Consider the following 14,630-nt stretch of genomic DNA (forward strand, 5'->3'; position numbering starts at 1 on the left):
TCCATGTTCTCTACGTTCTTAGTCTTAGTGAGGACTTCAGAACCGGGTCCATGTTCTCTACTTTCTTAGTCTAGTGAGGACTTCAGAACCGGGTCCATGTTCTCTACGTTCTTAGTCTTAGTGAGGACTTCAGAACCGGGTCCATGTTCTCTACTTTCTTAGTCTTAGTGAGGACTTCAGAACCAGGTCCATGTTCTCTACGTTCTTAGTCTTAATGAGGACTTCATAACCGGGTCCATGTTCTCTACGTTCTTAGTCTTAGTGAGGACTTCAGAACCGGGTCCATGTTCTCTACGTTCTTAGTCTTAGTGGAAGGACTTCAGAACCGGGTCCATGTTCTCTACTTTCTTAGTCTTAGTGAGGACTTCAGAACCGGGTCCATGTTCTCTACATTCTTAGTCTTAGTGGAAGGACTTCAGAACCGGGTCCATGTTCTCTACTTTCTTAGTCTTAGTGGAAGGACTTCAGAACCGGGTCCATGTTCTCTACGTCCTTAGTCTTAGTGAGGACACGGGCAGCAGCGTTCTGGATCAGCTGCAGCTGTTTGATCCACTTTTTAGGCAGACCTAAAAAGCATAGGGGGCAACACAGGGCCCTAAGCATCAGAGGGCCCTCTGATACTTGGGGCCCTGTGTTGCCCCCTAAGGCAACACAGGGCCCAGACAAATTGTTTTGTTTATTTCCACAATCTGCAAGGGAAAGAAGAAGAATGACGTACAAATGAAAACAAGGAGGTGAAACTTTTTTTAAATACAATGAATCTAAAGGTTGAATTATTCAAAAACATCATCCCCGGCTCATTCTCTGGTGTGCGTGTTTTACTTTGTCCTTGTTCAAGCTAACATTAATTACTTAAACAAGATATTTTCATTTTTCTTAACACTTTTTAAATTTAACCAGAAATATTGGCATAATGTAAAAGGTGCCACTTTAGTGCCAACTCTACAGGAAACTTGACCACATCCAGCAGACAGACGGTATCTGTCAACCGCTGATCACTGCTGAATATGCATGAAAGTGACTCATTTTCCCCTTTTAACATAACCTTCCCATCACAAACTGAGGTATGATGGGTGTGGTGGCGCCTCCTGAAATTAATACAGTCATTGCTGCTGAAAGGCTGTTACTGTCAATGATTAACGTGGCGTGTGACCCCTTCATTCATCCGGTGCCAAGGGTCACTGAGTACTTCCTCTTTCTCTGTTGAAGTTCTACTACAGCACATGTAACAGCGTCACAGTGCGGGAAGGAAGTCATTGGGGGGTTTCAAGGAAATGCCGTCTTTCCTGTTTTATAAATACACGATACAATCTTTCCATTACAGCTGCTCAGAAACACAAGAGGGCTCTCTGGAATTACGGCTAAGGCATAAAAAGGTTCAACTAAAGATGAGAAAATTTTAAAGTTAAAAATTTTAGGTTATTCAATTTAAATAATGCTACCAGTGTGGCTTATTTACCTATTTTATATATATCTCAAAACACTAAACAAGTTTTATTATTATGTTATTTTTTGTTAAACAAAAGTAACACGTGTAAATACAAAAAGCAGATTTCATTAATCAAGGAGTGTTCTGGGTTTTGGTTTTGGTAGTTTCCCTGACCACATAAATTACTCCCTGACCGGTAAAATAAAGAAATCACTTAAACAGGACCCGCGTGACAACACGAAGCAGGCTGAATGACCTCAGTCTATAGAAATGATATTGTTAATTATTATTATTATTAATATAATAATTATATTATTATATTATCCTGGCAGCGAGGGGATGATGTGCTGAGGGTTCAGGCAATCAGATTTGAGAGCCTGTTTTCTCTGATAAATTATAAAGTAACAATGTTATTTTCAATAGGGGGCGCTAGAGTGTCGTCCTCATCAAAACTGCAGGAAAAAAGTGTAGACACGGTTAAAGGTATAGTGGACGATGTTTTTCGGCTTCAATTTCCAGGAGGGTCACTTTATCTATTAGTGAGTTGCAGATCTCCGGCCGCGTGGTGCATTGTGGGTAAGGGCTTGTTTCAGCTACCAAACAACATTCAAAGAGTGTGGAAAGCACCAGAGATAACTACGATTCTCTTTGAGACACTGACCGTCCCCACAGAGGACAGACTGTGTCATTTGACAAACGGTTTTGGACACTATCTGTCCCCGCAGAGAGAGACCCTGACGTTGGGGAGAGACGGGTATTTCTTCAGGGAGAAGCAGGTTCTAGGTTCACCGTGATTCTAGGTTCTCGTGACCCAAAAGCACCGTACAGGTTGACATGTCGGGATGCCCCGGGGATATATGCTGACAGCACCTTACTGAGATGATGAGAGAAATATGGTAAATGGCTTATACTTTTATAGCGCTTTAGTCTTTCACACCCTGACGGTGGTGAGCTGTGTTAGTAGCCACAGCTGCCCTGGGGCAGACCGACAGAGACGAGGCTGCCATACATCGGCACCACTGGACCCTCTGATTACCGCTAGCAGGCACAACGACTGAGACAGTCAATCCGGCAACCCACCGGACGAGCTCCCTAAATGCTACGCCACTGTCGCCCTCTTTATCTATTTTTGAGTATGCTTTTTCATTTTAATGTTTCAACGCCATAGGAAGGGTGTGTGTGTGTGTGTGTGTGTGTGTGTGTGTGTGTGTGTGTGTGTGTGTGTGTGTGTGTGTGTGTGTATACATCCCAACACTTCTGGTTTCTATGTATTTTCATGCAGAACCTAAAGATGTTTTTTTCCCATGGGCTGCAGTTCTTTTCCTCTGTGGCCAATCAACATTTTTTGTATCATTCTTCATCCAATCAGATTAATTCATCATACCTGTCAATCAAAGTTACACCACCTGGCAGCTCAGACTCAGACGTAAGAGTCAGACAACAACAACGACAACACAGGAGAGATAGTGCAGTGAAACGACATTTGGTCCTTTATTTTTAATGTAGTTAAAGAGGCTTTCGCAGAACCAGACCAGACCTAAAAAATCCAGCATCAGGGAGGAGAACATAGATGGATTAGTGGAGGATTTATTGCTGTGTTTTAATCTTTGATCTCTAGTATGTTCTCCCAAAATAAATCTCATTACCCGCCACCGCTGATACCTAATTCACACATCGACGTCTCTCATTGCTCGAGCAAACCACGCTGAGAATTGCCATCCATAAATGGTTAAAACCTGAAACACTGGTGAAACTGGACTTGAATCCCGTAGAGATACTTTAGCACACCCTTAACATGCTGTTTTTCCTGGAAAGCCATCCCATATAGTTATCTTAAAAAAATACCAAGCAGTAGTTTGTTACTACTAATACTTTATAGGGTCGTAGCCAATGGCGAAGGTTTATGGTTATTTTGGATAGTGCTGTTTCCAGAATAATATTCTTGTGTTTATGTTTTAGTGACATTAAACATGAGGAAAACAGAAAAACTTTGTTAAACATTTGGAAAAGGGTAAATACTTATAGCCAGCTCTATGATTTCCCTCTTTGACACCACAGTATTGTAATCCTGTGATGCTACAGAGGGTTTTGTCTTGGTTAGGGTTTCTTTTCATGTCTTGGTATTGCTTTGGTGTAACGCTACCCTCCGCTTCTTGCTTCTCGCCACATGTCACCACAGGTTTTGGTTTCCTTCTCTGAGCTTTAGGTTTTAAATGTTTATGGAATGATTTTTTGCTTTCTGACATCCGGCCTTTTTAGAAAGAAAAACAATGTTATATTTGCCTTTTAGCTCGGTATTTGGGTCTGCATCCCCAAGTTTTTAGAGAGAAACAAAGATGTTATGCGTACCTCCATGGCTGACAGTTTTGGGCCGTAATGTTTTCAGTCTGACGTTTTCAGGGCAGCTCAGAATGAGAATCAGCTGGTCACAAACAAGGAACTGACTTCAGTTTCAAGCCCTGAAAGCATACAGACACAATGTATAAATATATAAACCTTAGAGGAAATAAAAGTAAACATAAGAGGAACAATATGTGTTTATGTAGGCATTTTTAAAGGAAGGTTAGAATAGGGAAAATATGCTGTTTTTACAGTTGAGTAGCTGATGAGTCGAGCCGTGAGGTGTTCATTGTGTTCATATCAGCGACAACCTGCGGGTAGAAACTGTGTCGATGGCGGCTGTTTTTAGCCAACAGTGCTCTGTAGCGCCACCCGGAGGTAAAGGTCTAAACATTTTGTGTCCAGCATGTGTGGGGTCTGCAGAGATGTTTGCTGCCTTTGTCCTTACCCTGGACCTGTACGAGGCCTGGAAGGAGGGACGTTCAGCCCTGAAGATCCTCTCTGCAGACCTGATAGTTTGTTGATGTCTGCTAAACCTCAGAAACAACATTTAACATATTTAAGCCACACTGTGATCATTTTTATTTGGTGCACTGTGCTCCATCTTGCAGGAAATCCCTAAATTCACAACCTGTACCTGGATAACTGATGCTGATGTTTTAACGTCCTTATTCATGACAGCCTATCTGGACAGAACTGGATTGAAGCAAAATGCACACATGGATGTAAGGAAGCAAACTAAACTTCCTGATGTCCCAAATAATCCAAAGAAGTAACAGACAGAGAAAACAATTTTGCACCAGCGTCTTACTGTCCATTCTTGTGCCTTATTGTCATTTTGTATGTACAGAGTGCATACAGAACAAAGTTTCGTTGCATACAGCTTGGGACTGCAGGTGGAATAAGGCAACATTACAATATAAAGTGCAGAAGAATGTTCAACCATGTTTATGGTGCAAAAATAATGGTGCAAAAAGGCATTTAGATCAAAAAGTTCGGTGTAGTGCAAAATAATATGTGCAAAAACACAGTAAACGTTGAGTTTTATACCATTTAAGCATTGATAGTGCAAAATAATGATGCATGTGTGATGCTTACCTGACTCCGCCAGATGGATTTGCTCCGCATATCCATCTGGAAACCTTCCGTTGAAGTAATTTTGGGAAGGGGCGAAAATACTGGTTAGCTGATTGGCCTATGTTGGTGATAGACGGGCCAAATAAACCAATCAGATTCGTTGTCGCTCGTAACAGAGCGACGACGAAAACACAACCACAAGCCAAGCTACTCTTGCTGCTGCAGGTAAAGGCTCGTTAGCTCAGCAGAGAAATACTCTGTAATTCCGATAAAACTTGCTCGATAGCCACGCTAACGCTAGTTTCATCGGCTGAAGCCGCCATGTTCTTAAGACTGAACTGTTGCGCTTCCCGTTGCGTCACACCTCAACCCGCCTCAAAGCCAACGCTGATTGGACGTTCGTTTGGTGAACGGCTCCAAATTTTCTTTAACGGAGAGTAGCCAGACTGATCTGCGAGTGAAACCTTGAAAGCTCGCGAGATCAGGATGGTCTCACGAGGCTAGTGTGATGCAGAGTCCAGTTCAGAGTCTGATGGCAGTGGGGAAAAAGCTGTTGCAGAACCTGGTGGACCTGCAGGTTGAAAGGTTGTGAAATGGGTCCTTTGCTGCTCCTACCACAAAGCCACTGGTTTATGCACTCACACCCACTGCTAAGGTTCAGCAGCCACTGCGCTGACGGCTACATGACTGGGCAGAGCCTTCCTCAGGAGGAGATGGTTCTGGTACTTGCTGGACACCCTTTGATGTCCTGAATCCCGTTTTATTGCAACTGAACCTCTCAAGCTGAAGTTCTTGCTGGTCCAGAAAATTCCTCTTTCTGTTTTACCGTTCTTAGCTGCAGAGACACGAGTTGTACAGCAACACTGGCACAAGTTTATTTTACTCATGCAAATTACAACAGATTGATGGTTGAGTAGTTCTACACATCAGAAAGAGAGCATTTCCAATACAGACTTAACAACGAAGAGTTATTAATAAGCAAGACATGATTTCCAGAAGCCAATACTCCCTTTTACCAGTCTGTACTCCCGCTGTTAACTCATGCTGTAATCATGTCTACTTTCATTTCGCGCTACAAAACAAGCCATTGCATCTTCTGTTACTTAACCACTGCATACCAGTGTGTTTGTCAGTACTGCTAAACATTGTCAGGATTGAGTAATATCCACTTGTTCTTTCTGCATAATAATAAGCGATGAATAAGTTGTTTGGGGATATAAGGTTAATGGAAAATGAGATGGCTCTGGTATTCACTTTGAAACTGAAAGAAAAGAAGACTACAAGCTGTTTCCTTAATCTAAGGTTCCCACTCTCTCATGTCTGCGATGATTAAAAGCTTTGCTCATTTGAAACAGTAAAAAAACAAACCCTGAAATCAAAAAATTCTGTTCCTGACAAAACGCATCAGGGATAAAAACAAGAGTTGGAAGGACTTTGGTCTCTTGAGACGAAGAGTTGCAGCTTCCTCTGACAAATTTTTCTCAACACCAGAAACTTGAAATTTGGTGTCCTCTTTCAGATATGAACAACTTCACATTTTGGCTCACTTTGTTCACAGCATTCATAAATCCTCCATTTTCTCCTGACGGAAAGTCACAATTTTTGAAATGATGGGCAAACTTGTAGCCTGCTCAGAACGAAGCCCCCAGCTAATCAAACGTGGCATTTATGCTGCATCAGCTTCTGCATGTGTGGTACGCCACAAGCTATAAAAGTGTGAACTCTGAGACAGGAAAAGGAAAATGTCTAGCCTGTGAGCAGCACGTACAGCTTAAGAAAAGTTATCTTGCTTTTGTTTATGGTTCCAGGAAAAATGAGTTCAGAAAAGGAGCATTTCATGCAAACTGTTGCAGAATGAATGTAGGCGTCTCAGAAACCAGAGAGGTGTCAGCTTGCTAGGTTTTAGCTTTAAGTGGACTTCCCACCATTAAGGTTACTATTTTTTTTTATTATTATTACGGCACTAGCAGCACATTTTTTGTACAGTAGGCTGACAGGAAAGGGGGTATGAGAGAGGGGTAAAGACATGCAGCAAAGGACAACAAGTCGGAGTCAAACCTGCGTCAGCCACATCGAGGGCTAAGGCCTCCATACATGGGTCGCGCGCGCTAACCACTGAACCACCAAAGTACGCCCTAAGGTTACTGTTTAATAACTTTGCACCATCACTGTGAGCCTGAGCGTTCAGTAGCAGTAAATGCAGTTAGATATTAATAACTTTCATTTCAATGTTTGTGTCAATGTTTGTGGGTCGTGGCCTGCCAGGTGTTGGTAAAGATGTCATGAAAAATGGTTCTCTGGAAACAACTAAACTGGGTGAGAGGGGGGGGGGGGTAGCTCACTGAGATCCAAAATGTGTGGAGAACTTATGCAATAAGGAAAATTGATTGTTTTTAGCATAAGGCAATATTGTAAGACTGGTTATTTGCATTGATGAGTTGTTGTCACCCACTGGTCCTTGCAGGGTTGCAGGGGGCGAGAGAGTGAGAGGGGGGGGGGGCATCCTGGATGGGCCACCAGTCACCATCACAGGGTGAGACACGACAGAGGGTCACACCTAAAAGCAATTTACAGAGACCAACTAACCTAACAGTCATGCCTTTGGAGCGTGGGAGGAAGCTGGAGTACCCACAGAGAACCCACACGACCACAGGGAGAACATGCAAACTCCAAGCAGAAAGACCCCCAGCTGGGATTCCTACCCACAACCTTCTTGCTGCGAGGCAGCAGCGCTGCAACTGCATCACATTGCAAACCGGATAAAATGTTTGACAACTAAAAATACTTTAATTGAAACCTGCGTTCACACCCGTCTGCTACTAAATTCTCCTTTGTGTTCAATCAACACTTTGTCATTTCATCTCTAATTCAGTTCTCTACATGTAAGCAAAGCATTTAGTCCTTATGGCGGTGTGTACCAGTATTTTCATGGATTACAAACTCCTTAAAATGCTCAAGTCTCACAGATTATTTACCTGGATATTATTTCCTAAAACTGGATTACACCACTTTAATTTGTTTCAGTATCTGAAAGTCTCATAATATGTGACAGATGGCTGAACCTGATCAAACTGGGTTATTTATTGGAGTCGTTTTAACCCCTTTCCTTAAAGTAGGCTATGAATAGAGTGAAGAAAATAACTTTAAGTCATCAATTGTCAGAGCAGGAGTGAAACATCCCGTTAGCAGGTGTACGTTTTTGCATTGTTGCTAAAAAACGTCATGTGGCCGTCAGCTCGGTTTATACCCAACGGATAGATGGTTGGGATGTGCGGTATTAAGACATTTTAAGAATTTAAGAAATTTTATCCATGGATGCCCAACTTCAGCTTACAGGATTCCTCAGAGCCAGTTACCACAGCACTCCCTCAAAGATCTCCTGGAGTCCATTTCTCGATGGGCCAGGGCTGCTTTGATAACAAATAGGACTTGTCATACTGTCAGGCAGGGGGTCATAATGTTGTGCCTGAAAAGTCTTTACTTTCTGAGAAAACATGGCCCTGTTTGATAACCATGTCCTGAGCTTTTAGTCACTGTATCTGTAAACCTTACAGCATAACAGGCCACATGTATTCTGCAGAAAAAAAACAGCTTTTTTAATTTATAACCCACATGTGTGTCATGTCTTGGGAGTTAAAAAGATCATCTTAAATAGATCATTAAATTGACCACAGAGACCCCCTCAAGCCAAAAGTCTCAAATTTGTATGAATATAGATGTTAACAGAGGTTTCTACAGCACTACAGCCTGTTTGCTGCTACCAGTTCCAAGGTTACACAATTCTGATATGTTGGATTCTTTGCTTTAAAATAAGACGGGGAAAATATTTCGTGTCCAAATCGGACTCCAGAAATAGTCTTTGTTAAATGGGAAATTCTTCAGATGTAAAGACACATGTCCATTCTGCATTTATAGCACAAGGAGAAACACCCAATGTGTTGCAACAGAGAATAAAAAGTGCTTCAAAAGGAAATCAGACAGGAAGTTTAATTATTTTAATCTACTTAAGACAAACCTTTCAGGAAGTTAAATACCGCAGCTTGTGTGCCATCACATAGTCTTCTGTTGGCATGCACTCTAAAATACTGTGCACAAAATATAACTAACATTCCTTCGTGCAAATAGAGATCGTTTGCATCAAAAACCAAAATGCTTTTTAAAAGTGAAGTACACCAGACAGAAACTTCGAAAAATTAACAAGACAACAGCTTCCTTATTCGAGTTCTTCTTTTGGTTTCCACATTCAGCCCAACAACCCCCCCCCACACACACACACACACACACACACTCACTAACACACTTTTGCCTCAAATGTTATCTTTAATGACTTATCTCAAAACGCTCAAATCAAGAAATGCTGCTGAAATTTTACGTTTTGGCCAAAAAACGTTAATGTACAAAAAATGTGCAGACCTGCATCTGCCTCTTGTTTTGTAACCAAACCATTGCAAATAATAATTAAAGCACATTATACAACTCTGGACAGTTCCCACAAGTTTGAAAATCAGTATTTAGTTTCCTCTTCTTTTAGCTTGTCCCTTTCAGGGGTTACCACAGTCTAACCCAACCTCTGCATCTTTCTCTCTCACACCAAATGCCTTCAGGTCCGCTTTCTGTAATCATTCAGTTTTAAAGACACAAAGAGCAACAGGAGCGATACAGTTACATCATGAAAAGTCATATTTTGAATAAACAGAAAGCTTCCAAACTATGGTGGCAGCAATAGGGAGACAAACAGAGAATCCTAATGGAGAAACAGAAACCAGAAACTTAAATACATCAGGAAATAATCAACAGGGCCGGTTTCAGAGAGCAGGGTTAGTGGATATTCTGAGTCATTTCTGGGGTAAATTACTCAATACCTTCTCTGTCAAATAACTCTCATATCACTCATGCATTGACTTTTTCAGCTATTCTCTGCCACCAGCTCGCTTTTTCTGTAGCAACAACATCGTTTCTTGTGGTTTAATATTCTCCATATGCCTTCATTGAAGATTTTTAACTCCACTTGTGGGAAATGTCCACTTCCTGTTACCTGCTGTTGCCATGGTGAATCGTGTTATCTGCGATCCATTGATCAGGGCTTCTTTCACGCTCGTGCTCAGCTCAGGGTTCATTGGATGGTGATTTTAGTTACCTGACTGATATCCCCTGTTCTGAAACCAGAAACGCTGAGTAAGACAAAGTGAGGTAGAACTACTCAGAGCAGCAGCTTTCTACTCGGCCATTTTTTCTGAAACGCAGCCCTGGATGAAAATCAGGCGGGGTAGAAGACTAGCCTGGAGATCGCATGAAACAGAAGTAAACTATGCACACAACATAAACACTAAGTGAAAGATACATGACTCAGCAAACCTAAAAACTGATAAATAGTCAAACACCTTAAGACTGTGACATTACTCCTCCCCTAAGGGCGGACCAGACGCCCTAAACAATTCTAAACAAAACTACCGACCAGGGCGGGTAGAGGGGGCCCGCGGAAAGGAGGGCAAGAATCCAAACAAAGACAGTTCTGCAGGGTGACCTGGAGGCCATCTTGACGAGGAGCAGGTCCACCGGCTGCTCAGCCGAATGAGTCGGCTCCACCTCTGGATGCCCATGCAGGACCCGGGGACCTGTGCAGGGCTGCACCGACCCTCGTAGAGGAGCTGCAAGGGATCAGCTGCAGAGGCTACGATGGGGCCCCTGTCAGCCAGCTGATGCTCTGCCGCTCAGAGGCGTAGGAGACTCATACCACCGCTGACCGCTTCCTGGTGGAGGGATCAGCAGGCTCAAACCCCAGAAAGGCGATCTTGCCTCCTCGCAGCCCTCCGAGTGGCACACACTTCTTTCCCTCTTCCACTGAAGATATTCAATATGAGTAAATATTTCCCCCCCTTGCTGCTGGGTCATTAGTCAGGGTTGTTAAGGACCCAAAGTGCAGCAGGAGCGACGCGGCGCCATCATGAAAAGTAATATTTTTACCAATTAACTGAAAGCTTCCAAACTCAGGTTGCAGCAACAGTGAAACAGAAACCAGGAATCAGGAAATGATCAACAGGATGAAAATGAGGTGAGCCAAAGGAATATCAGACGGCTGGAGGAACAGACTAGGCTGGCGAACTGAGGAAGGCTCGATTCAGAAGCTTCTAGTCAAGACAAGACATTTCCTCTCAGACCCCCAGTCAGTCGCAGAAGACGGCCACGCCCACTGAGCCAGAATCTACTAGATGTTTTCTTTTCCACTGTCGCCACACGCATGCTCAGTATAAGGGATTGCTGCTAAGTCAGAAACTTGGTGCAGTCGGCTGGGTTTACTTAGATAGAAAACAAATTATAAACTGGAATAATAAACTGCATTTGACAGCAGTGTTTAATAACATGGATCCAACCGAAATGTTTGTAATGCGTCAATATGTTTGGATTAAACTGGCCACATAATTCTACGTATAAACTGGATCCGTCTGACTTGTAAAGATCCTTCAGAACAACTGTTGAGTCGGTGCTTTATAAATAAACTGAAATTAAGTAATTATTGTGATTCTGACAAGAAATGTGTTTTTATAATGTAGAAATGGCATTTATTTAAACTTTATGCAATAACATTAAGGAAAATTATTTCCTCCTTCAAATAAATTAATTTAATACATACAGACCGATCGGTTTGGTTGAGAATGACAGGATATTTCCTACAACAACAGAAATTGGAACGAATATGTTTTTACAACCAGTAGCCAATCTACTTATAGATATAAAACATTACATACATTTTTTATGTTGAATAGTGGATATTTTAGCTCAGTTTTGAATGCAGTTTTGTAAAAAAAAAAAAAAAAAAAACACACAAAGAATGATGTGAACATTTGGAAAACAGCTTCCAATAAGCAAAAGAAATAAAAAAGAAATTAACTCATATCTATGGAACGTCATTAGACTCCAGGATACCGAGAAGAATAAACTGTTTTCTGAGAAATATGTCCCAACTTTACAAAAGCTGATGACATAAATTACAGTTTTTCCACTAAAATGGCTTACTAATGAAATAATCATAGTCTAAAGTGACGCATTTTAGTTTCCACTTTTATTCAAGTAACCTTGAATTGAAATTAATCTGGAATCACTTTGACTTTGTAAATTGCTGTAAATTTGGTCAAAATTATTCTGAACAATTTGAGCTGAAATGTTGGCATACTATTGAAGGTTTTGATTTCCGTCGACAGAGGGTTGTGGTCTTGCTGGGTCATGACAAACTTAACGTAAATCATGTGATTGGTTCTGCTGATCCCCTGCAGAGTCATTTCCTGTCTTTTCTGTGTGCCTTTCCATTTAACCCAATGACTGGCATTTTCTCCCTCTATTCGGTTGTTTCTCTATTCCACAGCACTGGGAGATGCAACTTCTGTGTGCAAATGACAGCTTTTAAAAATTAGAATAATTAATAAAAGAGTTAAATTCCGTTCTATTTAATTTTATCTATATAGCACCAATTCGCAATGTCACATGTCATCTCAAGCCAAATTAATTGTCTAATGGGAAAATATATTATTAATTAATGAATAATTAATAATAATTTATTAGTAATATTTAATACAAATTGTGTCTATAAATCCTTATAAAAATACTTACTTTTGTTCTGGATTTGCAACTCAATTTCTATCCCTTAAATATTTCTGCTAACGCGGTTTGTGACATTGAGACAATGTGAAATTAAGTTTTAATTAATCTAGAGCCTGTGTGCGAGTCAAGTTTATCTGTTGTTGGTGTTCATCGGTGTTTTTTCTCCCGGTGATCCCTTTTTGGGGTTTTTGGACATTGCATAGTTACTTGACTCTTGTATCTGCAGGTATTTTCAAATTGTTACATGTATCATCTCTTCATCAACTTGTGCAGGAGGTTTTGGTAAGTTATGAAAAAATATTTATTTCAATACTAATCAATGTGATTCTTTTCCAGTGTAAACACTAAATGTTCAGAAAATATATTATAAATTACAACCACAAAAAACATGGTTGTTCACACTGAGCCTGGTTCTGGTTCTGCTGGAGGATTTTCTTCCTGTTAAATGGGAGTTTTCCTCTCTACTGTCGCTTCATGCTTGCTAACATCCATGTTGTTTTTTTAGCTAAATCTTTGTAAGCAGACTCATTTGTGTTGTTTATTAAACTGATAACAGTGATGTTATCTGCAAAGTTCATAAAGAGGTTACCGTCGTAGACAGGTGTACAGTGACATGTGTACAAGATGCACAACATGGGACTCAACCCTGGAGGTCCCAGTGTTGAGAATCAGCACTAAGGACTAATTATCAGGACTAAGGAGGACTAAAGAGCGGACCTCAACCTAGCGGACTGTGACCAGTCAGTTAGAAAGTCGTTTATCCACCTACAAGCATTATGGCTGTCACCCAGGGTGTGAAGTTTGGGCACCACTGTGCCTGGAAAGATGAAGTTACAATCCTTGCATACGAACCAGGTTGTTCCAGATGTGTCAGCCTGATGTGAAGGGATGTGTTGACGGCGTCACCAGTTGAGCTGCTGGCTCAATATGACAACTGGTGCTGGTCTAAACTGGGAGGAAGTAGGGATTGTATTTGTTTTAGTGGCAGCCTTTCAAAGCTCTTCATCACGTTGGAAGTCAAAGCAACAGGTCCATCATCATTAAGGTCACTAACAAGTGACTTCCTGGGGAAGGGTACAATAATGGAATTCTCTCAGTATTTGGGATTAACACACAAGAATCTATGTTTTACCACTCTAGCTTCAACTGTTGGTGTCCGAACCAAAAAGAATCCGGGCCAATCACATTGCAGTATTGAGGTTAAGGCGGGAAATACGGGTACGATGAAAGCAAGAGCTGAATCAGCATTAACATGGCAGCACAGGAGGACGCACGCGTCGCTGCTGCTTTCACATCTGATTGGTCAGAATCCACAATTTCTTCTCTGGAAGAAGAAGAGCAAGAAGCACCTTGACTACCTTACCTTCTTGTAGTTTCTCATGGCGTCTGCTGCTTACGTTTTATTTGATACCGTTATTGGCTAAAACCACCCTTTGGTAGGCGGGCACTAGGTCTCACTTTGCCCAATCAGCTTGGAGAGTTTTGCTGAATGTCCCTCCTTTCCCAAAATAGATTCAATGGGAGCCGACCCAGACTGATGAGATGCAGAAGGGAGAGTGCTACACATTATCAATCTGGCTGTCCATCTTACAATAGTGGTAGTTTTGAAGCATTTAGGGAGCACACAGATTGATGGGGTAAATGCCTCGGCCACCCCTTTGGCTCAGTCATTCAGTACTATCCCTGGACTGCAATCGTGACCAGCTGCCTTCCAGGTTTGCCCCATGAAATACCTTCCTGGCATCCTCAGCTCTCACAGTAAGTAGGTTGGTTGAGCGTGGTGGTGGTGTGGCGTAGTCTATATTCCACATACTCCAAAACATGCAAAGAGATTAAACTATTATATTAAACTAGATACATTATTGTAGGAACTGTTCTTTAAGTTCATGAAGTGCTGAATGACCTGCTACACACACCTGGTGTCTCCCTCTGTAGTCTGCCTTAGATCCGGCAGTACACTTCCTTGTCACCAGATCTAAGGCCCCATCTGAATAGTTCCCAGCTGCTGCTTCCTGACCTTTCATGGGGTCAACAGTAAGAACTCTATTGTGGAGAGGAAATAGCTTCAGACTGCTGGGCGGATTTCAGACAGCCTTTAATGTCGACATCATTACATGAAGGGAACAGACATGGACGATCCGGGCCTAAAGCCTGCTGAAAATGAACTACAAAGTGCGTACTCTCTTCT

Source organism: Fundulus heteroclitus, chromosome 21, assembly GCF_011125445.2.
Source record: "Fundulus heteroclitus isolate FHET01 chromosome 21, MU-UCD_Fhet_4.1, whole genome shotgun sequence".
Taxonomy (NCBI): domain Eukaryota; kingdom Metazoa; phylum Chordata; class Actinopteri; order Cyprinodontiformes; family Fundulidae; genus Fundulus; species Fundulus heteroclitus.